We start from the raw sequence: 25,329 nt of genomic DNA on the forward strand, positions 1-25,329 counted from the left end.
GATCAAAACAACAAATCGGATTTATGGGATGGAGCTGAAAGTAAGGAGCTAGTCACGATCGATGAGGTCAACACAGGCCCAATAGAGGGAAACAAGCAAAAGGACTTAACCATCTTGAAAGGCACGCTTTCTCTAAACTCAAAGGGAAAAAAAAGGACAATAGCCTTAAGTCTCAGTGCCCCTAAGGACTTACCCTGTTCAAAGACTTCGGATAGCCAGGCTCCTCAATTCACTTCAAGTAAAGGCCTTATAGGCCCTTACCAGTCGGAGGGGCCGTGCAAGAATGAAGAGCTGACAAAAACCAGGGAAAAGAACTCACGTAGCCCCAGAGTACAAACCAGTCTATTTCCTCTGCCGGCCCAGAAAGTAATATTAGGCTGCCCACTACAAAAACCAATAGGAGATGCCCTGTACTACGCGGCTGTTGGTCAGGGGAGACTAGCAGAAAGTCAAGTAGGTTCGGCTTACAGCGACACCACAGCCACGCTCCTCTATCCAGAGTACAAATCAAAAGGTAACTGGGATATACTAAATCGAGGGAATATTATTCGACTGCTGAAAGGCTTGGATCCATCAAATCCAATAACTTCGCAGGACATAATCTCCATAGAATTTATCGCTCCAAGCACTGGCCAATCGAATGAAAGTACAAAGGTCACTTGGAGAACGCAAGAGATAGCGGACAAAATCCTGCAACAATCGGATGCCTTCAATTCATGGGGCATTCTTATTCAACCTGGTAGAGATCCGGGCTACCCACATCCCTTGTGGGAGCAACACGGCCTTGGAAACCCAAATATAGGAAAACGTGCGGTATACTCCGTCTTGAGGGGCGCCCGCAACCAAACTCCTCTGCCTGATGCAAACAACGCAAAAAACAAAGGAGGAGAGACCAAACCTAAAGGAGATTCGAGCAATGCAGATTCATGGTCCTGGTTTGCGGGTGCTTTGAACTCCACCAGGCTACTACGCTGACATGACAATTGCCAGCGGGGACATGACACCAGCCCGTTAAGGATCTGCTCATGGAATATAAACGGGCTAGCAAGGAAAATGGAGGACTCAGTTATAATTGCTTACTTACAAACGTTTGATATCATATTCCTACAGGAAACATGGCTACTGGATCCGCAGGAAATTGAAGGTTACAAAAGCCACCATATTCCAGCCCAGAAAACGAAATCCACTGGAAGAGGCAGCGGTGGCTTAGCAATACTCATATCAATCAAAAATGCAATTATATCATGGGACCTTGCAAATGATTCTCATTCTCTTCAGATGGTTGGAATCACATTTAGAACAAACAAAGGGCAGCCTAGGGCACTAACTCTAATAAATGTCTATGTTCGACCAAACTCGGCTGCTAGAAAAGCCTTTTCAGATGAACTGATCAAGACCTTAGCGAGAATGAAGTCAAGCCTGGTGAATACGGATTTTATCCTATCAGGCGACTTTAACATGTGGCTTATGTCAGATTTACATGCCAACGAGGTAACCCTTGCTCAAGAAAATGGGTGGTCCATTCCATTACAAGTCCCTCCTACATGGCAAAAAGAAGATCTAAAGGGTCGCTCCTTACAAACCAACTTGGAAAATCTTGGGCTAAGGGCTCTAAATGGGCGATTCTATCCCGACAAACCACCAAGTCCTTCATACCTATCAAAAACCGGGGCATCATTGATTGATTATACCTTTGTTAACCTCGGTCTTTTACAACACATATCAACTTTTGGATTTAGCAACATCGTGGGGAGCGATCATAGACCCCAAGAAATTCTGATTAATACCAGCTTACAACAACATGAAGAAGAAAGGGCACAAATTCACGAGAGCCACACAGTGAATTTAAAACATATAAAGTGCACGGTTCTAAACTTACAGGAGGTCTCCACCGAAGCCAAACCAGCCTATGAACAAGGATGTAGGGACCCAAAGGATAAAATAGCATACTGGACGACGTTTGTAACAGCACTGACAGCCAAGTATGCTAAAGAAACCAGGCAAAGAAAATCACACGAAAAGGAAAATTTAACATTCTCAAGTACAGCACTCCGATCAACAAAGAAAACTGTGAACCAACTATGGAGGAAACTCAAAAAAAGGCCATCGGACTCAGAAACATTAATAAAGCTGAGAACAGCACGTAACCATCTTAAGAAAATCAAAAGAGAACTTCAAAGGGACAACTGGAATTCGTTCTGGGCCAAACTATACCAAGATATTAAGGCGAATAACTCGGCAAGGTTCTGGCGTACCATTAATGGCATTGGCGGGAAGGCCACAAAAGTGGCAGCTTCAAACATCTTGGAGTCGGTGTGGAGCTCTTTTCTGCATAGTCATTTTTGTGCCTAATCAGCAGTCCCCAATGATCAGCGACGAGGAAATATGGTGGGCGCATCTAGAAAGGAAGTTCTCTCATCCCTTGGGCTGGCCAACAACAACATTACAGTCCCTCCTCTTACCGATCCAGATCCCGCTCAACCAACAAACAGGACAACACCAAGACTCAGCCATCTAATCAGCACTGAAATACTAACAATCCAGGAGGAGGATATAGTAAAACTGATTAAAAAGGGCAGGCAAGACGGTGCCCCCGGCCCAGGAGGCATTCCCCTGGCTTTGTATAAAGAGGATCCAGTTTTTTGGGCATCAAAGCTAGCTCCCTTGTTCTCTTTCATTTTACAAAAGAACATTATTCCACCCCTTTGGAATGGATCGATCCTGGTGCCAATCTTTAAAGGAGGAAATAAGCAAGCCCCTGAGAACTACAGACTGGTCGCACTCATTGACAATGAAGCAAAGTATTTCGCTGGGATATTGTTGAATTCGCTATAGGCTTGGGCGGAGGAAAATCAAGTAATTCCGCCAAACCAAACTGGCTTTATGAAAGATACAGGAACAGCAGTCAACCTCATGTCACTGTCCTGTCTGATAGATCAGGCAGAATCAAGCAAAGGATCTCTTTACATGGGATTTATTGATTATAAAGCCGCATTCGACAATGTCAACAGGGCAAAGCTCTGGCAGAAACTCTACAGTCTGGGCATACCAAACGACCTATTAAGAGCCATACAGATGCTGCACCATGACACCTGGGTCAGGATTAAAATTGGGGACGGATCAAGACTATCACGTCGAATAACATCTAGAGGCCTAAAACAAGGATGTGTCTTGGCCCCTACCCTTTTTAATCTTTTTCTATCAGACCTTCCTGAGGCACTAAATAAAATAAATTCCCAAGCTCCCAAACTTGCCAGTTTTCGGTTGTCAAGCCTCTTATATGCAGACGACCTGGTCCTTTTAAGCAACACAAAAATAGGTCTGCAAAGATTAATGGATGCAGCTGCGGAGTATTTTATACGGAACGAGCTCCAGATAAATAACAAAAAAACAAAAATCTTGGCGGTGCGTCCTGGTAAGTCCCGGAAGATGGCTTGGTTTTTAAATATGGAGAGAATCGAAGAAGCACCTTGTCAAAAATATTTAGGTGTCTTTTTTAACAACAACGGCGGCTACAAAACTCAGCTAGAAGAGCAAAAAAAAGGGAGTAGCACTTTCTTTTGCTCTCAGCTCCATCTTTAAGAAACTGTTTGGACCAACATTTACCCCTATTCTGCAGACAGCTCAGGCAAAAGTTATTCCACCCTATCATATGGAAGCGAGGTTTTAAAGGGGCGGGACAGTGGCAACTTGAACACAATTATTGCAAAAAATTTTAGAACAGTGTTTAAGCTTCCAAAAAACACCTCACCAGCACAGATCAGGCTTGAATTGGGCATCAGCAATCAAACTCTGGAGAGACTAATGAGTTTTTTAATAAACTGCCACAAACTAAGGTCATCAAAAGCCGGGAGTCTGGCACAATATCTTTGGTCTAATATATCTACAAACCAATGGCATTCGGGCATGCATACTGGGCCAAAGGCCTGTCAACTTTGAACTTAACAGAAGCATGGGATTTGCAAATCAGCCAAGGCAAATTTAAAAGATTGGCAAAAATAAGTATGAAAAAACTCTCTGTAGTAGAGGACAAATCATGCCTCGCAAAAAGGTCACACGGTTGGCTAACTCTCAACACGTACTCCAATCTGTCTCCCCAGGGGTACCTAACTTTACCATTCTCTGCACATACTAAACTTTGTTTCTTAAGACTAAGACTGGGAGTGTCCAACCTGCATTGTCACCTGCCGAAGTGGAAAAGAGACCAAACACAGCAGCTATGCCGCCTTTGTGGGAAACACAGAGAAGATATAATCCATATTCTCTGTTTATGTACAAGCCTGATGCAGGAAAGAAGGTCCCTCCTAAGGAAAATTTGGAACAAAATGGAAATCAGATCCTGCAGAGCCGCAGTTTTAGCAAGTTTTAATTCACACAACCCGGAGCTAAATTATGCCTTAGTAAGATTCATGGAGCAGGTCGGCAAAAGAATAATGAAAGGGTCAAAAAATTGAAATTATGATCATGGACTTAGTTGGGATGCTGTCCTTGAGTGGCGAGGTCAAATGAACTTGAAAGCACCCCATACCAAGACTTTGCAAAATTAATTTTATAGAATTTTGAAAATGTTTTAGTAAGAGCGAATGGAGAATGGACTCCAAACCTGAAAGGCCGTACTTTTACGTTACTCAATGCACTTTATTGATTGCACAGAATGTCACTTTTAGAATCTGTACTGTCTTATGGTAATATCGCAACCTTTTAACGTATTTAATCAAATCTTTCTTTTACACAAAATGTGTTGCCTATCTATTTGGGCTTATGTCATTGTACAACGAAGTGGATTGCAAAGGTTTTTATTTTAACTAAGCAATAAAGTTATTATTATTATTACTAAAAGTAAAATAATATTATTGAGGAACATGTGAGTGTCTAAAGTACCTAAATTATCCCCTTCTGCTAAAACTTGAGAGGTTCAGGTGATGTTATAACCTTTGTCTAAAAAATAGGAAAAGAAAAATATCAATAAAGTGTGCATACATGTAGAGAACTGCAATCAATAAGGGAAGCACTCTAGCACCCAGCTAAGACTACTAGTGGCACATGGAATAGGGATCTTATATTAGGATATTCTCTCCTTAGAATCTGGATATGGAGTGAACACAAGTTCTGAACTTAACTCAACTAAAATTTTCCTTAGAGTCAGGAAGACTTAACAGAGGATTCCTTACATCTTTCAGGAACACTCTGGATATATTAATTAAGCGAAAGAAAAGGCAAGAAAACGAATCTCCACAGACATGGATCTCAACAGGTAAGTATTAGGATTAAACAAAGAACAAACACATGTACAGCGCGAAAGCACTGATACCGTCTTGTAGGAACTTATAGACTTTGTTGTTTTTATTCTCGTTTACAGGAGACTAGGGAGCCGAGGCTGCAGCGCCGCAGGGCCGCCAAAAGTGAATGCCGGCACCACTGAGGGATACCAGAGACGCCAAAGGCCGAGCAGGGAAGACGCGATTTAACGCCAAACAGGAACGCCAACACCCGGCAGTGAACCGAAGAGCAGCAGGTGAAGGCACGATCCCGAACACTAGAACGCAAAGCCTTTCTGTGCTGGATCGGAGGAGTCTTATACTCCTCTGCCGGTCCCCGCGTGCTCACCGTGGTGGGACCAGCACGCTTGACAGAGCACCCCTCCGAACCCCCCCCCCCCCACAGGCTTTGGTTTTTCAGAATAACATCTGTGAAAGAGGCGCAACAAGCGAGGGGCTTGTACATGGCTTGCAGGTTCCCAAGTGCAATATTCTGCACCATAACCTTTCCAATGGATGAGGTATGGCAATTTGTGTCTCTCTCTTCAGGAATCAATAATAGCCTTGACCTCATATTCAGGTTCATTGTCAAGTATCAGTGGAGGCAGATGAGCCTGTACATCCGTCCCAGATACCACAGGCTTCAATAGGGAGACATGGAAAACAGGGTGTATCTTCGTTGAAGCAGGGAGGTCTAGTTTAATCGCCACAGGATTGATGATTTTACAGATTTTGTATGGACCAATAAAACGAGGTTTGAATTTACAGGAACCCTTCATGGCAATGTTTTTGGTAGACAAGCATACCTTTTCCCCTATTGCATATGTAGGTTCCAAACGTCGATGGAGATCCTCTTTTCCTTATATACAGACTTGGCTCTCTCTAGGTTCTCTGCTGCTACATTCTGTATGTCATGCATATTTTCACAAAGTCGAGAGCAGCAAGGGGTAGAATGGGAGAGAGGAATTGGTGAAAGCATGGAACAGAGTTAAAAGCCATAGCTACAATAGGCGGGAGAGTAGTTAGTGGAGGCGTGACAACTGTTATTGTAAGAAAATTCAGCTACCCATATGAATGTGTCCCAATCTGAAGTGGAATGCAGAAGTTGGCATCTGAGGTACTGTTCTAAACACTGATTTACCTTTTCGGTCTGACCATTGGTTTGTGGATGATGACTGGAGGAAAATCTAATGTCAAATCTGCAGTAAGGTACCCATCCCTTTCCAAAATTTAGAGATAAATTGAGAACCCCGGTCTGACACCATAACAGAGAGGAGGCCATGTAATCAGACTATGTGTTGTACAAACAAGGAAGCCAGGAGTTTAGATGTAGAGATTGCCTTTAATGGAATAAAATGGGCTATCTTTGTCAATAGATCCCCAACAATAAGGAGAGTAGTATTACCTTGTGTCGGCTTTGGCAAGTATGCCATGGACTAGGAGTAGGTGGTCATGGATTCAATAATCCTACAGAAGCCTGATGCAAGGCTTTCCCCTCTGCACATACATGACAGGCTTGAATGTAATGTTTGGTATCACTAGCCATATTGGGCCACCAGAAGTGCCGTTTAAGTAATTCCGAGGTCTTTTTGTACCCAGGATGTCCTGAAAGGGGATGAGCATGTAACCACTCAAAGGCTTCCAATTGTAGCAGTTCTGTAGGGACCACCAACCCCCCTTGAATGTATAATACATTTTGGATCTTAGTGGCACTATGAGTTTGTGCTAGCTCCTCCACTTCTGCTGTTTTATGTGCATCCTCAACCACTTTTAGGTATTCCTCCTCAGAGCAAATTGTGCCTATAATATGTTCCATAGCTATTATAGGGGGGGGGGTCACACTGAGGCACCTTAAGTTCCTAGCCGAAACGTGATAGGGCATCTACTTTCCCATTCTTTTTCCCCACCTGGAATTGAATGATAAAATCAGAGTCACTAAAGAATTGTGTCCAGCACATTTGTAATTTGTCATTGATAAGGCTCGAGCCGATTTGAGGAACTGCAAGTTCACTGTACTCACTGACCCTGTGATTTGCTCCTAATAGGTATTGATGCCAGTCCTCACAGCCTTTTTAATGGCTAAACGTTCCTTGTCACCTACGGCATAATTCTGCTCAGCAGGAGTCAGTTTATGTGAGTAGTATGCTACTGGATCAAGACACCCAGTACTTGGATCTGTTTGAGAAATAATTCCTCCTACTGCTATTTGTGAAGCATCTGCCTCAACCAAAAAAGGACAAGAGGGATCAGGATGTCTCAGAAGGTGTGCTTGAGAAAAAGGCTTTCTTCATTTTATGAAAGGCCTCCTCAGCTGCCTGAGTACATAGAAACTTAGCTCCTTTCTTCAGTAGTTTAGTTAGAGAAGTTTTCAATAAAGCGTCTATAAAGATTCGAAAAACCAAGGAAACTTTGTACTTCTTTCACTATATTTGGGGATTGCCAACGTGTTATGGCCTCCACTCTCTGGGGATCCATATTAATCCCATGGGGAGTTAATACGAACCCAAGAAAACACACTTGGGAGGTTTGGAATTGACATTTGTCTAATTTGTGGTACAATTGGTTGTCCCTCAGACGCTCAAGGACACTGCTGACATGCAACTCATGTTCTTTTACCGAAGAGGAGTAAATCAGGATAGCGTTAATGTATGCAGTAGCTTAGAGGTTTCAGCAAAATACACAAAAGAGGGTCCCTGAGGAGAGAATAAATAAGGGGAGAAGCAGGGAAAGGAACTACAATATACACTAATCTACCCCTTATCTAGTTATTTTTTCCATTCTGTAAAGAATCAAGAATAAACAGTGTCCCACAGACAGATGGTTTACTTCATATATTATCAAAAGATAAAAAAAAAAATCTTTTTGTGTGCCTTTTTTTATCACATACATATATACAATAAACATGATATTCAATAGTTTTATTTAGAATTCATATCGTACATGAGAGCCCTAATCTAGTGGGGAGAGAACCATACAATTTCAGTACATGTCTCCACAAAAAACAAAAGAAGAACCAAAATAGGACATATAATGAAAACAAACACTGTTACAATAGACTCCAACCAGGAACACAATTACAAATAACACACCATGTACAAAATACAAAAACAACGAGAATGCGCGTTTCGGAAGTGCCATGTATTTAAACCATCCTCCTTCTGGGCGCTGAATTCGTGAATTGTTCAGAGGTCAGACATACATTATGTAGTTCATGTATATAAAAAAAGACCATAAATCGTAGTGCACCGGGCTCTGTACAATATGCACACAAAATTCTGTAGGGACAAGCAAAGCATAATGAATAAATCTATACATGATTTAATAATATTTTCATTTTCGTATAGTTAAAAACGAAGGAGCAAGTTACCTAGACCATGAGCCCTGTATGACGAAATGGTGCAGGATAAAGGAAAAACACCACCACCCTATATATGGAATTAAAAAAATTCATAGTAACCCAGTGATGGGAAAAGATCTCTGTGAAAAGGAAATACAGGTAAAGGGAGTAGAAGTGGATTAAGAAAGCAAAAAGAAAAGATGTAGCATAGAGGTAAGCCAACATACTTTCCAAGGGCGTTCTGGTTCCCAAAGGGTTATAAGGCTTTAAGGTGTTCTTGAAATACCCCGGGTTCAGGCAGACTACCACAAAGGTAGGCATCAATTCTGTGGAGATAATTAAGGGGTTAAAAACCTCTCTCACCTCAATCTAAACTTCCAAGAATGTAATAATATAGAGTGCCATGCCTACTTTCAAGGAGAAATCGCCCAGGATCCCCTAGGATAGCCAGGCCATGGATGTGGTCTTTAGGATGGTGACGTAATGCGAACTAGAATATAAAAAATGGTACAAGCATAACTATGCATAACCCTTCTGATAAGTCGCCAAGAATGTGAGAAAGGTAATCCACATTCATACATACATAAAGGCTCAAGATAGTGGTTCCAGTTCACGTCCAATGGGTTAAGTAGATAGTAATCATGAGCATGAATAAAAACTAAGGAAATGAAAAAAATAAATCACCCCCAAAATGGGAATTATAAGACCCAAGATCTACTGAATGCCGTCTAACACATTAAAGAACGGCGAGCCACGTGGAATAAAAAACTCAAGGTGGCAGTCCCAGTTCACGTCCTCTTGCTTCTGGCGTTATGGTGAAGTGGGAGGCAATCGTCAGCGTGATTAGAAACTGGGGAGAATGGAAAAAATATATATGAGTCAGTCGCCCCCATCATGGGAATTAGTGAACCTAAGGTGTATAAAATGTGGTCTACCTTTCCAGATTAAAGAAAAAAGGCCGCATAAACCGAAAAATGTGCTATTCAAACAGACTCCGATCGCCGTGGGTACAAGGTATCAGGGTCCCAGCCTCAATGGGAAATCTATAGGAAAACACAGAATCGGTCGGATAAATCGTATGGTACAAAAAACAAAAGTTTACCTAAAGACCTAAGTGTAAACCACGGTATAGTAGATATCCTCCCTTATATTTCGTAAATCCTGGGTGATAGAGTACTCATTTTCAGAATTCTGTGAGTACTCTATCACCCAGGATTTAATCACGCTGACGATTGCCTCCCATTTCACCATTAGATTATGGCTCTTATCTACGATATGAATTCCGTATAAAACTATTGAATGTCATGTTTATTGTATATATGTATGTGATAAAAATAATGCACACAAATTTATTTTTTTTTTGGCCTTTTGATAATAAATGGAGTAAACTATCTGTCTGTGGGACACTGTTTATTCGTGATTCTTTACAGAACGGAAAAAATAACTAGATAAGGGGTAGATTAGTGTATATTGTTGTAGCTTAGAGATTTAACATGTCCTTGAGTACTTCTTGATAAAAAACTGAAAGGCAGATGGAGAAATACACAGACCAAATGGCATTACTAGATATTCGTACAGGCCAAACTTGGTACAAAAAGCTGTTTTCAATTCATCCCCTTCCTGGATTCTCAGTAAATGGTAAGCTCCTCGTAAATCCAATTTAGTGAAGATGGTAGCATTCTTTATTTGATCAAGGAGAGAGGGTATTAATGGCAAGGGGTACCTGTTCTTGATGGTTATATTATTGAGGACCCTATCATCCATGCAACATCGAAGGTCTCCCTCACGTTTCGGTATGAAAAAAAGCGGTGAAGAGGCAGGTGATCGGGAAGGTCGGATAAATCCAATCCTAAGCATCTCATCCAAATAATCACGTAAATACAGGTTCTCTTTCTCTGTTAACTCATAGATCCTGCTACAGGGTATGCGAGCTCTAGCCACCAAATCAATCCTACAATCGTAGGATCTATGGGGTGGAAGAGTTGTGGCTTTTTATTTCTCAAAGACAACCTCCAGATCCTGATAACAAGAGGGTAATTCTGGAATGTTCGCGTTAGTGACCACAGATATTTTTCCTGAAGTGTTCAGTCCGTTTCTGCAGTGTAATTCACAAAAATCAGAGCTAAAAGTTATAGACAACTCTCTCCAATTAATGAGAGGGTTGTGTTGGCATAGCCACAGAAGACCAAGTACGGCAGGGAACTGGGGAGACTGAATGAGATCAAAAGAGATGGTCTCTTGATGTGATTCCTGTATTATAAGTGTAAGTTCAGCAGTAGCCTGTGTTACAGGGCCTGACTTAATGTTACTGCCATCTATAGTTTTGACTTCCTCCTACGAGGTCTTGGTGACAAAAGGTAGGATTTTTGCTTTTAGCGCAACCAAGGTCCATAAAATTATCTGTGGCACCTGAATCTATCATTATCTGTACTTTTAGAATCTGTTGACCCCATTCCAGTTGGGAGCGAAGAAAAAAGTGTTGTGAAAATGAAGAGAAAACCTAATTTTGAATAGAATATTGTCAGACAATTAAACCTGACTCACTTGAAATCCTTGTCTCTGCAGACTTCAAGCTTGTTAGTTTTCCAGAGTGCCTCTTTTCTTGGGTTTTACAGGGCATTCTCTAAGAAAATGTCCCTGCTTTTCGCAGTATAAACATAACTTTTTGTCACATCTTCTCTGTCTTTCTTCCTTACTAATGGGGCCCGTATGCTTCCTATCTGCATGGGTTCGTGTTCTTCTACCAACTTCTCAGGGTCCTGTCTTCTCTCTATAGTTTACAGTATGCACTTCTGAGGTCCCTTCTCTCTTTTTCTTTCGTTCACCCTGTGATCCAATATTACTACCAAATCAATAGGGGCATTGCATGACCTCTTGAGGATCTTCCCCCTGTGCTAATAGGTCTTTTAGTTTGTCCTTCAAACCCCAATAGAACATAGCGCTGCATTTTTCCTCTAGCCACCCGGCTTCAGCTATCAGTCTGTTGAAGGTGGACATATAAGTCATTAGATCTTTTGTCCCCTGCTTCAGATTCAGTAATTTGGTGTCTACCAACTGCATGAAAGAGTGCCTGTCGAACAATTTTCTTAACTCTTCCTTAAAAGCTGCGTAATTGTGCAGTAACAGATCATTCCTTTCTATGAGAGGAATGGACCGAATTGCTGCTGTTCCTCCCATATAGGAGAGTACAAATGCCACCTTAGCTTACTTGGTAGGAAAACAAAATGCCTTACACATAAAATTGAGTTGACATTGGCTAATAAAAGTAGCTAATTTGGTAGGTTCACCCAAAAACCTTTCTGGGGGGCCAAAGGGATATAAAGTGGTGTAGTCACTTCTAGAACAGGAACATTCTGACTGGAATATTGAGACTGAAGTGGGAACTGAACGCCCGCACTTCCTGTCATGTTCCCTAAACTTGACTCAGGCCTCAAGCCCTGTTAAAGCAAATCTACTCGTACTTGGGTTTCCTTTTGGAGATTACCAAGCATATGGGCTAGGTTCGCGAGTGTTACTTGACCTACTTCCATGACGTTCGGGCAGAAAAATAAAGCGTGGGCTTCGCGTTATGTCAGATTTTACTTACTTTCCTCAGGAACGCCATGCAAGGATGTGAGGTCCCTACTTCCCTTCGGTCACCGACATACCCAACAGAGTCAAAGTAATGGCAGTAGACCAAGGGAAGAAGGGAAAACCAGGGAGGGACGAATATTATGTCCTACGTCGTCCCCCACGCATGGAACGGTCCAGGCAACCAGGAGAAATCTCTGCCTAAAAAGTGATAGAGTATGTCAGCAAAAGATATATACTAAAAATGAAATAATATTGAGGAACATGTGAGTGTCTAAAGTAGCTAAATAATTCCCTTCTTCCGCTAAAAGAGAACAGAGAGGTTCAGGTGATGTTATAGCCTTTGTCTACAAAATAGGAAAAGAAAAATATCAATAAAGTATGTATACATGTAGAGAACTGCAATCAAGAAGGGAAGCACTCTAACACCCACCTAAGACTACTAGTGGCACATGGAGTAGGGATCTTTATTCTCTCCTTAGAATCTGGATATGGAGTGAACACAAGTTCTGAACTTAAACTCAACTTAAATCCTCCTCGGAGTCAGGAAGCCTTAACAGAGGATTCCTTGAATCTTTCAGGAACACTCTGGATTAATAAATTAAGCAAAAGAAAAGGAAAAAAATGAATCTCCAGAGACCTGGATCCCAACCGATAAGCATTAGGATTAAATAAAGAACAAATATGTGTGCAGCGCGAAAGCGCTGTTACCGTCTTGCAGGAACTTATAGATTTTGTTGTTTTTATTTTCATTTACAGGAGACTAGGAAGCCGGGGCTGCAGCGCTGCAGGGCTGCTGAAAGTGAATGCCAGAACAGCCGAGGGATACAAGAGATGCCAAAGGTCGAGCAGGGAAGACGCGACAAAACGCCATACAGGAACACCAACACCAACATCCGGCAGTGAACGGGAAGAGCAGCAGGTGAGTAACCCAGAAGTGAAGGCATGATCCCGAACACTAGAATGCGAAGCCTTTCTGCATTGGATCGGAGGAGATTTATACTCTTCTGTGGGTCCCTGCATGTTCAACGTTACGGGACCCGCACTCATGACAGAAGTTACCTTTGAAGTGCAGATGTGTCGCACTAAGGGGGAAGGCTGCTACATTGTTTAGGCAGAAAGGCTGGCACAGGGAGCTGAAGGGGAAACCAGTTGCTAATAGCCCTGAGGTAGCCACAGCCCAGGGGTTGGCTAGGGAGGTCTGCACGCCGAGAGAAGGGTCTCATCATCTTGGAAGTGTGCAGAATGCTGAATCCTAGGAAAGACAGATGCAACACTCCACAAGAAGTAGTCACCAGGTGGGAGGGAACCTGGTAGCCCATTGGCTACCAACCACATCATGCCCTGAGGCAATTTTCCAAGCATAAGGGGGTGCACCCCTGGCACCCAGCCCTCAGATATCGATGGACTTGGAAGAAGGACCAAAAAAGGACTGCCTTGATGCACAAAGGGCCCAGCAAAGAGAAGCTGTACTGTTGAGAACTGCACCTGGTGGCCAGCAAAGAGGGAGGCTGTACATTCTGTTCCCCGCTCAGGAAGAAGCTGTCTCCAGTGCCCAGTCAAGCTACAAGAACTCCAAGGACCTGCATCCCTGGTCTGCTGTTCACAGCAAGGGGGCACAACAGGTGAAGAAGCCTGCCGGGGCAAGCTGGTAGCCCAAAGTCTTCAAGTCACTATTACCGTGCAGCATCAAGTACCAAGATATGATGCACAAAGTGGCACCCAAGTTCGCTGCACCCTGGAGTGCTGTCAGATAGTTGCTGAGACCCTTATAAGGCGAATTATCGACCCAGAAGCCTTAGCCTGTGACCAAGAAAACAGGTGAATGGTAGTCCATTGGTGGCTGGAATGCGGTGAGACCGTAGAGCACTTCGTGGGACGTGGACCCTGCAACCAGGGCACACTCGCCAATATCCACGAACCGAGGAATCCCTGCACCAAGACCTTTGTTGACCGTATTGCGTCCACAGCATCCTTGGAGCATCTTCAGCATCCGTCATCCCTTGCAGCAGAACTATTCCATAGGAATCCATTGCAATGCGGACAAAGTACCTGGAACTGCTGGAGGACTGCTTCCTCTGTAGAAGTATCTATTCTTGAGGACCTTGCTGGTCCACCTGACTAGCTTCCCTTGGGAGTTGGCCGCCCCAAGTACTTCTAACTGACCGCATTGACACACGATCAAGCAAGGGGCCAGGTGCCAGGATTTCAAGCCTCAATTTGCACCATTTCTCAGGAGCGGGGCTCTGCTGCTCAGCACGCCATTGGGTGCACTAAAGGAATCCTTTCTCCCCGTGGCGCGGGACGTGATCAGGCAAGGAGGCCCGGTGCCAGGCCTTCAAGCCCCAACTTGCACCAATCCTCAGGGTTGAGGCTCTGCTGCTCAGTGTGCCATCAGAGACCTTTTCTCCTCTACGAAAAAGGGGCTAATAGAAGGGAAGCACAGCAAGGGAAATATAACATCCTATCTCACCAACAAGCCTATTATGTCCCAAAAACATCCCGCATTAAGGCGGTAGTGAGCACAGAGCCTAATATGGCCCTACTTTTCAACCCTTTGTCCTCCTCGTCTGTACAAAGAAGGGCATCTGACATAAGTACAATCCTGTCAGCAAGTGTTGAATATAGGAATAGATTTCAATTCCTTGGCAGTGCATTGGTGGGTAAGCCTGCGTTTAGTGGCCAGTCAACTCCTACTACACGAAATGCTGTCATCCAACATGGGAGGGATAATTCTGAGAAACAAGTAACTGTCCTAAAGGATGAGATAACTGGACTAAAGGACTATGTTAACTCGCCTATATTACCATGTTTATAAAAAACTGCAATGGACCGCACTCCGCTAGCCCCTCCTCCGGGTCGCCCCAAGGGAAGCTGGTACATGAAGTTCTTGAGTGGTTCATCCCAGTGGGTGCAAGTAAGTACTTGTTGAACTGATGATCTCTGAAGGAGTTCTTGAGTGATTCACCCCAGTGGGCGCAAGGCCCTTGACGGTTGCTTGGCGGCCCTCTCTTCCACCCCTAACTATTTTCTCTACTGAGGAGGGAAGTTATCCCGAAACCCGAGCCATGTCTCGGGCGATATTTTAAAACCCGGGACATGTATCGGGTCTAGAGATCATCAGTTCAACAAGTACTTACTTGCACCCACTGGGGTGAACCACTCAGGAACTCCATCAGAGATCATCAGTACAACAAGTACTTACTTGCACCCACTGGGGTGAACCACTCAAGAACTTCATGTACCAGCTTCCCTTGGGGCGACCCGGAGGAGGGGCTAGCGGAGTGCGGTCCATTGCGGTTGTTTATATTACCATGTTGTTTAAGGCCCTAAATGATAAAATAAACAAACTAACAGCTCTTCTCATGAATCTAACCTCCAATTCTCCTCTATCCACAGGAAATCAATGTGGATCAACCCCTTTGTTGGGTAATTCTGCAAGTCATGTGGCAAAGGCTGGAAGCGATGTGAGCGCTCAACCAGCAGGCTCCACTACAGTCATACCTGCGCCACTAGAGAGATAGGGCTTGTTCCCCCAGGACCTACAGTTAACAGGGGGATTTGGGATGAGAATCCTTTCAGGAGCTACATGAAATCTTCCCTCGAGCATTTTGGGTGGTAATTTTCCTTCAAGGGGTTTGCAGCCAACTGCCCTAGTCAGTGCACTTGCGCCTGGTAGTTGCTTCACTTACCTGAATGGCAGGATAGGTAAGGACCACTTTTTACAGAGCACCTTATACATGGTCAATGTCTCCAAACTTCCAGGTGGGAACAAAGAAATCAACGAATCACTGATCAATAAAGTTACTCTCTGGTTTCGCAGAACCCATGATGTAGATCAATTATCAGGGATTACATAACAGCTGCTCAGCGTTATTCCCACAAATGTACCACCACAACTATATAGGTACAGGGTTTGCAAGCCATGAATCGGTAGATTGTCTAATCACACTGGAGTACAGGTTCAAGAGAAGTGACGGTCCAAGCAGAAGGCTATAGATCAACCCACCGCAACTACTGTTAGGAACACATGAGCCAAATCAAGGTGGATCCGGCCATCTTTCCTATATGTCCTCAGCCAATGTTGACACCTCTTCTTCTCTTGCAGAAGTAGACTGCCTATCCAGTTCCCCTACTGCTAATATGGAACCCCAGTTAATGGACTCCTTAGTTGTACCACTTAAAATCCATCTAGCGTGTACCAATAGGCAATTATGGTCACTGAAGCGGAGGGCAATGAGCCCTTATTTATTGGAACATCAGCAGTTGCAGTGGTACCATCTCCATATACCCTAAAGAAACCTTGCTGGGAAATTGTTTCTTATGCAGATACACCCATAAAGCTTTTACCATGGAACTTTGCAGGGATTAAAGGCAAATTAGACGATCCAGAATGGGGCTCATTCATCGATCAACATCAAATTGTTTTATTCCAGGAAACCTGGTCAATTGAACCAGTGTTTCGGCAGGGGTATCTTTCCTTTTTAATAACACGGTTCCCTCAAAGGCTGTGACAGCATCTGGAGAGCTTCTGATTTGGTTAATAACGGAACTGTTTAATAGGGTAAAACTAATACCGTCCGATAGTAAAGATCTGCTGTACTTTGCTGTTTCTATTAAGGGCCATTATAAAATTTAGACACATTGCAATCATCGATCTTTATGTACGACCTACGCCAGATACTTTATGGTACGGGATTATCAAGTTACTGATTGATATGCTTAATCAGCTCCGGCCACAATGCCCTAAGGTTATTGCAAGGGACTGCAACACAACCTTATCGGCAGGTGATCACTCTTCCTCCTTGACCCGTGTAGAAGTCGAAGTCTGGGGAATGTCTTCCATAATCAGTGACTGCACGCAGAGACATACAATGATAGCTACATTTCTCAGACATTCTAGTTACACATGGGCTAAGGACCGCGAATGGCTGTACCACTGCTGACGTCTTCCAAAATCCAACTTTTAGAAGAGGCAATTATTATAGTAAAATTGTCTACACATTCATTGACATCCAACTATGGCCCTATGTAGTGGATATGGGTGTAGCATCAAGAACGGACAGTGATCACTTCCTAAGCCGAAACAAACATATTGACAGAAACGTAATAACATTTGTTAGCTTACATACTGAATTATCTGCCCATCTAAATCAATCTCTCACTAAGGTGGGTGCAAAGCCCCCCTCCTGTAGGCTGCTTGACTGGTTTACTAGAGACTGTAATGTAAACAAGCAAAGTTAGTCCTAATAAGTGCAGTCAAAACAGGCGATGGAAATTAAATAAGGGATTCATGGAGAAGCTAAAGGGAAACTTTTAGTGCTAATAGGCAGTCATGGGAGGAAGCACCGTGGGACAAACTAACAAATGCCCAGCAATCTAAAAACACAAGGGTAATCTGGAAAATTCTTCCCAACATGAGTTGATTAGTTGACTTCCAACCAGATGCGGCTGTGCAACCAGAGTCGTGAATTGCCCACTTCTCTAGAAAGGAGTTACAGTGTACCATCCCCTGTACCCCAAGAAAGTAGTCATTTGGCTAGCACCCGAACTTCTGGAAGAATAGCATGGGCGCAGGAACTCGAATTAAGTGAAACAGAGACCGCATTACGTCATCTTAAGAGGAAGAAAGCACCAGCCCCTGATGATATACCAGCGGACCTGCATTTATCTCAACCCTCCATCTGGGTGCCCTATCTTAACATTCTCACTAATACGATTGTGAGGGGCGAGGAGGAGCAATTTTTGTTCCTATTCACAAAAAGGGTAGAAAGGACCTCCCTGGACATTATAGGGCTTATAAGCCTTATTGGCGACAGGCCAAAAATCTTTTGCAGGCATGTTCTTTCTAGACTCCTGACATAGATTACTGGGAACAATATCCCTACAGAATACCAGGAGGGGTTCAAGAGTAAGGCCGCACGTTGAGTCAGGTTTTTTGTTTTAAAATCATATGTTGGCAACATGATCTCTTGAGGAAGGACCACCGATACGTGGCACTTTTGGATCTGAGGGCCGCTTTTGACCTCATCTCAAGTTCCAACCTGTGGAGGGTATTGGGGAATTATGGAATTTCCGATGATCTACTTAGAATCTTAACAACCCTCCACATAGAACCTTTGGCACAGGTTAGATGGCCTCCTGACAGAGACCTCCCCCCTGATTCTCAATATGGAGTGGAGTAAGACAAGGCTGTGATGTGGCCCTCACTCTTTTTAAGCTGCAAATCAATGGAGCTGGGGAATGGGTTGCCAACTGTAACGATGATGCCCCCAAATCAGCAGGCTCTAGCACTCCGATACTGTTGTTTGCTGATGACACTTTGTTACCCTCCAAGGGCCTCCAGGCTCTCTTAGATTGCTTAGCCTCATTTTGCTCATCTAGAGGCTAAGCGAGGAACCCTGCTAAATCTAAATATATGACAATAAACCAACATCGTTCATTTAGGGGGCGTGATGAAGGTGAAAGTTGCTCCCATTGACTAGGTCAAAATTTCTGATTACCTGCGTGTCAGACTCACTGACAACTTGACATGGCTGCTGCAGCTAGAAGACAGCAGGGCGATCCTCCAGCACGGGCTGCAGCTGTTGTAAGGAAATTCAAAACCACCTCTAGCAGGAGAATTTCTCCAGTCCTAGGAGTTTACAGGGCAACTTACTTGCTGGGGCTTTGTCCAGAGCAGAGGTGTGGGGCAGTGCCAATGCCACTCTGCTGGTCACAGAAGAAAATACATTTGTTAGAGCCATGTTTAATCTGTCTACAAGCACTCCCCTCGTATCCGTAAACCATGACATAGCGCTTAACAGGGTGGACTCGGTAGTCCACTTGAAAGCTTTAAAATACTGAGCACACCTTTGGGTAACACCAGAGCTTGCTCACTATCGTGAAGTGCTGATTGAACTTATTGCCTTAGACATAGTAGTGGTTATTCCGTGGCTTAGCCTGATTAATAATCTTTGCACTTAGATTAATATGGAGGAACTGTGGCTCTCACCGGCATCATTGGACATAGCTATTCTTAATAGAGTGGGCCCTATAAACTGGAAACATCTGTTGTATAAGACATGGAATGACCAGAGGTATACAGACCTAATTGCCATTTTTTTAAATCACAAATGTACTGCTTGCTTTGAGCCCCATTACAGATAGGATCAGTCCCAGCTCTGCAAGAAATGTATATATAAGATGTATGATCGGTTTCCACCCTCTTAACATTTTTACTGCTAATTGTCCAAGGAACCTCCGTCCTCTGATTCCTGACCCTTTTGTCCTCTGACACCAGAGACAGAGCAAATTTTTTATTTTGCTGTCCCGTTTATCTGAATCCCAGGAAAAGGTGGCCAGTTCCATTATATAGACACTTAGTCACACAACAGATTTTGAAGGCTCCTCAGATATTAAAATGCTATAGTGCAGGGATAATTGTCTTTGCCATCTCCAGGTACTTAAATTGGGGCTGGTGTGTTGGATTCAGGGACATTACTATAACTGCTGAATTAACTGGGGGGCTTGCATTAATTAGATTGACTCAAGGAAGCCCTAGGCAGGCAACCTTAAGGGCCACCTATAGCCCCTGGTTGATACCAGCGAGCATAAAAAGTGCTTAATGAACACCATTCCTTCAATTGTCCTCTATGAATTTGTGCTTATTTAGGAACTATTTGTTGCTTGCACTTTATAACTATGTATCAATTTTTCTTCTGCGAAAGATAATCTGTTTCTTGTTCCTTTTTAACTGATGGCATTTTATGCATATTTTAAAATGTTATCTTTTACTTTTGTGGTTTCATGAACCAAAATAAAGTGAATTTGATATTTGACCTTTACCTAAGTTTTCTTTGAAAAGGTTTCTAAGTGTCTCATTTGTTCACTTTGCCAAGGCTTGTTCGCGGTTGAGTAAAATTGCTTTTGATTTGATATTGCTTATAAAATCTATAACTTTAGAACCCTCCAGTGAATCTTTTTCATTCTAGTGTCTAAATTCTTATAAAAAGTACAGTCTATTTTTAGAAATTGGTTTCTGATTTCTTTAGTGTTGTGCTGATTTTTTTTTAATTGTTCTGATGCGGTTTAATTGCTTTACACTTGCTCCTCTGTGTAAGCCTTACTGCTCAGTGACAGCTACCCAAGGTTGAACTAAGGGTTTGACAGACAAAACCTAAGTTCGTAAAGGGGTTGGTTAGTGTATTACATGGTGAGGTTACACAGCCACACCATATAACACACCACATTTCCTCAAACTCTCCTTCAAAGACACAATCTGCATGAAGTGGAGCACAGGCTCCTGTATGTCTTCCCACATCTACCTAGTATACTCAGACGTCTGAAGAAGATCAGGAACAACCAGGCTCACGTCATCTCAGTGGCTCTGAATTGGGCCATGAAAGTGTGTACCCAGAACGGCTGGACTTGAGCATCTGTCCTTCATTCAGGCTGCCACTTTGGGAGGATCTTCTGACACAGCAGCAGAGAAGGGTCTTGCACCCGAGCATGTGCAACCTGCACCTTCCTGCATGGAGATTAAGCAGCAACAGTTTATCTCCTTTGATCTACCTCCCGAGATCATTGATGTCATCCTAGCAGCAAATCACCCTTACACGAGGTCTGTGTATGCTGGGTGCCAGACTAAATTTGTGACTTGGTGCAGTATCCGTCATATGGACCCCTTGTAGACCAAACAGTCGGATGCATTGTTGTTGGTCTTGTCTTTGGCCCAAAAGGGACTAGCTGTGGGCACTGTTACAGGTTATTTGTCAACTCTTTGGGCCTTTTTAAGTTTGCAGGTCTCGCCACTCCTTGTTCAGATCACCCGTTAAGATACATTTTAATGATTTGGACTCTGGTCTCCTGCCAAATCTAGGCTCTACATCAATCAACTGGAGTTTCAGGAGATCCAGATAGCATTAAAATAATTTCTTCCTTCAATCAAGGGAAGGCTTTTACAGGTGTTCACGGACAACACCACTGCCATGTTGTATTGCAACGAACATGGCGGGCGGGGTCATGGAACACCAGCAAAATATCCCTAGTGGTTCAACAATTTTTTTAGATCTCTGAATGCCGGAGTGGATGAACTCAGCAGTTGATGCCTAGCGGATCACAAATGGCGTCTCCATCAGGAGATGGCGCAAGGTCTCTTCTAAGAGTGAGGAGATACTTGGTTAGCTCTATTACCCTCTACCGGGAACACGCAATGTAAGATGTTTTGCACTGGAGTTTCCAAGGCAGCTCTTGCTCAGAGACGCTTTTCATTTTGAGTGGAGCTCCGGCCTCCTGTATGCGTTTCCGCCAATACCATTTCTGCCCAGAGTTCTCAAAAAGATCAAGAATGGCAGGGCCCAAATCATTCTTGTGGCTCCGGATTGGGCACTGAGAGTCTGATATCCCGAGCTGTTGAGCATTGCCCCTCTGATCAGGATGCCTCTGTAGGAAGGTGGATATCTGACTATGTTACCCCCAACTTTTTGCCTAGTGTCTAGCTGGTTTTTCGACTTAGTTGGCCTGAGATCCTGCCATTCAGGGTCTCAGGCTGTCTGCTCTCTCTTTAAAATGGACTCCATGTACCCTAGGTACATACCCAATTGGTAAGGATCACCTTATTGGACCCTGTACAGTGTACCCTAGGTACCCAGGGCATAGGTGTACCCTAGGCCTCCCAGGGGCTGCAGCATGCATTATGCCACCCCTGGTCTGGCCTTCCAATCAGACACAACTGGCTGATCACTCAGCTGGGGCAAGGTCGTGTAATCACCCCTTGCTTAGATATAGTATACCTATATCTACCCTTATATATAGACACATGTGTACCTATCAGTCACTCCTATGGCAGGCCTTAACAATCCTGGAGGCAGAGTGCTTGGTAACATGTGAGATGGTGCTCTAGCATGAGCTGAGCCTGTCTGCAGCTTTCGGAACCATGTCCTTATAGCTGTTCTATGATATAGCCTACTATATACTCTTAAAGTACCTTATAATCTTAAACGGTTATGGTAACTATGGTTTGGCTTTATCAAAACATGTTGTGTAAGGTGTCTAACACTTTGGAATAATACCCCCATACCATTTCTGGTGATGAGGATATTATTCCTCCCTTCTAGAGGGAGAGACATGTTAAAATCCTACTTTGCTGTTTAACTCTCACCAAAGCCTCAGCATCACAAAATGGATGCTGCTGCCACAGACACGAGTCTGACCTCCTGCTGCTGGGAGCCCTCCCAGCCAGGGAGGCCTGGACAATAGGTTTCCTGCTTGGGGAGGTGCTAGCACCTCCCCAGACAGACTTTAGTGTATTGGGGCAGGGAGGGCTGAAAGGAATGAGACATGCCTGGGGCACACAAGGTGCTCCATGCATAGTCCAGTTCAAACCGGTGCTGGGGCACTCCAGCCCCAGCTCTGGCGCGAAACTGGACAAAGGAAAGGGGGTGTAGCCACTCCCCTTCCTGGTCCCACCCATAGGAGGGACCTTGCAGGTAGCCCAGCCCACTAGCCCAGTATATTAGTAGCTAGTGGGGCCCTGCTAAATTACATTAACCTGAATCTGCAACTTGAACAGAAACTCTGGACCTTCGGCATTCGACCTCAGGAAGAAGACTGAAGAAATCTCCCTTGTGGCCAAGGAGTGACCACCCTGGGCAACCAGGCACCATCCAGCGACCGCTGCTTGCTTTGCGACTGAATCCTACGAGGGACGACTGCAGAGACTGACCAGCGCCGAGACTTCCAGACACCTCTGACCCAGATCCACATCTCCAGCGAAGCTGAGACCCGTGGAGGCGACGAGGGACGTGGGACCGGCGACTTGGGAAAAGTGGCTAGTAACTGACTAGCGCGACTTCCGAGGCTCCCTCGAGGCTGTGCTTGGGGAATTGAGAAGCCCCACTCCCGAGCACCATCTGCAAAGAAGACCAGCTCCCCACACTTCACGTGTCCTGCGTGGGGCCCTTCTGCACCTGTGTTGCTCGACGTGTTGTCCGGTTGCTGGCCCGTTGGCTAGTAGCTTCTGTGACGACGAACCCTTACTTTCATCTTGCTGGTCCGGCTCCTCCAGACTGGCACCCGCTCCTCTGTGAAAGAGAAGCACCCCAGACCTTCCTGGTCTGCACCAGAAGCAAGTCCTCCATCCTGCGTGGGTTCCGCTTGCCAAGGCTTGTTGGGTCCTGACTCGACTTCGACGCCGCCGACAGCAAGAGCCTTTGTGGGACAGCTCACCTCCTGGTCCTGGTCGTCCTTGACGTCTCCTGGTACCCGTGGCTGCTGCGACAAGCTTCACCTCTTCACCTGCATCTTCACGACATCGCCTGGTTCCTTCCTGGTTCCTTCCCGGCTCCTGGCTGGTGACCTAGACTCTGTCCCTTCTGCTTGCAGGTTCCTTCCTTCTTGATCCCCACCTTGGGATCCACCGGACACCGTGGGCTAGGTAACTTGGGTACTTCGGTGCTCACAAGGGTATTGACTATCCTAGGGTCTAGTTTCCGAGTCTCGACTTTCTAGCTATACCAGAAGGGTCCTAAAACTGCTTATTTCTAACTGCTAGTGATTCTATCGACTTTTACGCATTACGCGTGAGTGTTTCCACTCTGCACCTGAATCCCGTGGGCCTCCCACTTCCTAACTGTTGGTAGTACAGTGTAGCCCCAGCGATTCCCTAGGCCTAGGCCTATCCTGTGTTCGTGACAGTGGTCCTTATACCACTTACTTAGTATATGGTTTGCATGGCCCCTAGGGCCTAACTGTATTACTTACCTGTGTGACTTAATGTATGCTTAAATAAGACTGTTGTACTTACTTCGAATCTCATAAAGAGTGCTGAGGGTTTGCCTAGAATAAATACATTCTAATTTTTATATATATCTGTTGTGGTGTCCTTTCACTTGGTATTCAAGGGATTACATATGGTATAACAGCTGGATTCACATGCCATTCAGAGTTTAGCCTAAGACTGCTCTTGTCCATGCTACCACTAGGATAGCTGGTCTATAAGGTTGACTTTACAACCAATCACCATAAGGGTGGTTTGGACTGATACAAGGTGTACACTAGAATTAGTGACATCATATATCAGGCCAACTTCTCACAGCCTCTTTGGGAGGATCTTCTGTCACAGAAGCAGAGAAAGGTTCTGCACCCAAATCTGAAAAGGCTTCGCCTTTATGCGTCGAGATTGAGCAGCAACAGTTGATAGCTTTCAACCTTCTGCCGAAAGTCTACCATGTTCTCGTGGCAGCCAAGCGTCCGTCCCACCATAACAGTGTACGCCTGACATTGAAGCAAGTTCATGGCATGGTGTGCAGCTAAACATGTTAAACCTCTATCAGCACCCCTTTCCAACGGTTCTCTAGTTTATTCTTACCTTAGCCCAGCAAGGCTCTGCTTTAGGCACATTGAAAGGTTATCTTTCTGCCATTTCGGCATTTATATGGTTGCCAGATCCACAATCTCTTTTCAAATCTCCTTTTGTACATAAGCTACAGAAATGTCTTAAAGCACATGTTCCCACCAGGACCTTTTATCATGCCCCACTGGGACCTCATCCTGGTTCCTCCTGATGTGTGCGCCCTTTGAGTTGCTCAACAACTGTCCACTCAGGTTTCTGACTATCAAGATGGCTTTCGTAATGGCAATAACATCTGCCCGGAGGGTCAGTGAGCTACAGACATGCTCTGCACATCCTCAATCCCTTACCTTCTACCCTGACAAACTGGTTCTTTGAACTAGAGCATCCTTCTTACCTAAGGTGGTTAATCCTTTCCAGGAAGGCCAGTCCAACACTCTGTCTTCCTTTCACACACTGCCTCATCCCTCTAAAGAAGAGTAGATACTACACAGAGAGCCCCAAAAAGAGGGTTGTTGTCCTACTGTGATCACACTTGTGAGTTCTGGGTGTACAATCGACTCTTCGTAGGGTGCGTAGGAACCACAAAAGGGAAGGCAGTGCAGAAGCGGACCATCTTGCGATTGAGTTCTTTGCATCAAAATCTGCTACTCATTGGCCAAAAAGCAACCCCCTGAGGATTAGCATGCTTGCCACCAGAACCAAAGCTGAGAACAATGCTTTAGCTTGTGGAGCTCCTGTCCTGGATATGTCAGGGAGAAACATGGGCTTCCCTGACATGTTTGCAAAGCACTACTGACTAGACAGTCAGGTCCGGTGTGTATGTCACTTTG

Source organism: Triturus cristatus, chromosome 11 (assembly GCF_964204655.1).
Source record: "Triturus cristatus chromosome 11, aTriCri1.1, whole genome shotgun sequence".
In the NCBI taxonomy this organism is placed as follows: domain Eukaryota; kingdom Metazoa; phylum Chordata; class Amphibia; order Caudata; family Salamandridae; genus Triturus; species Triturus cristatus.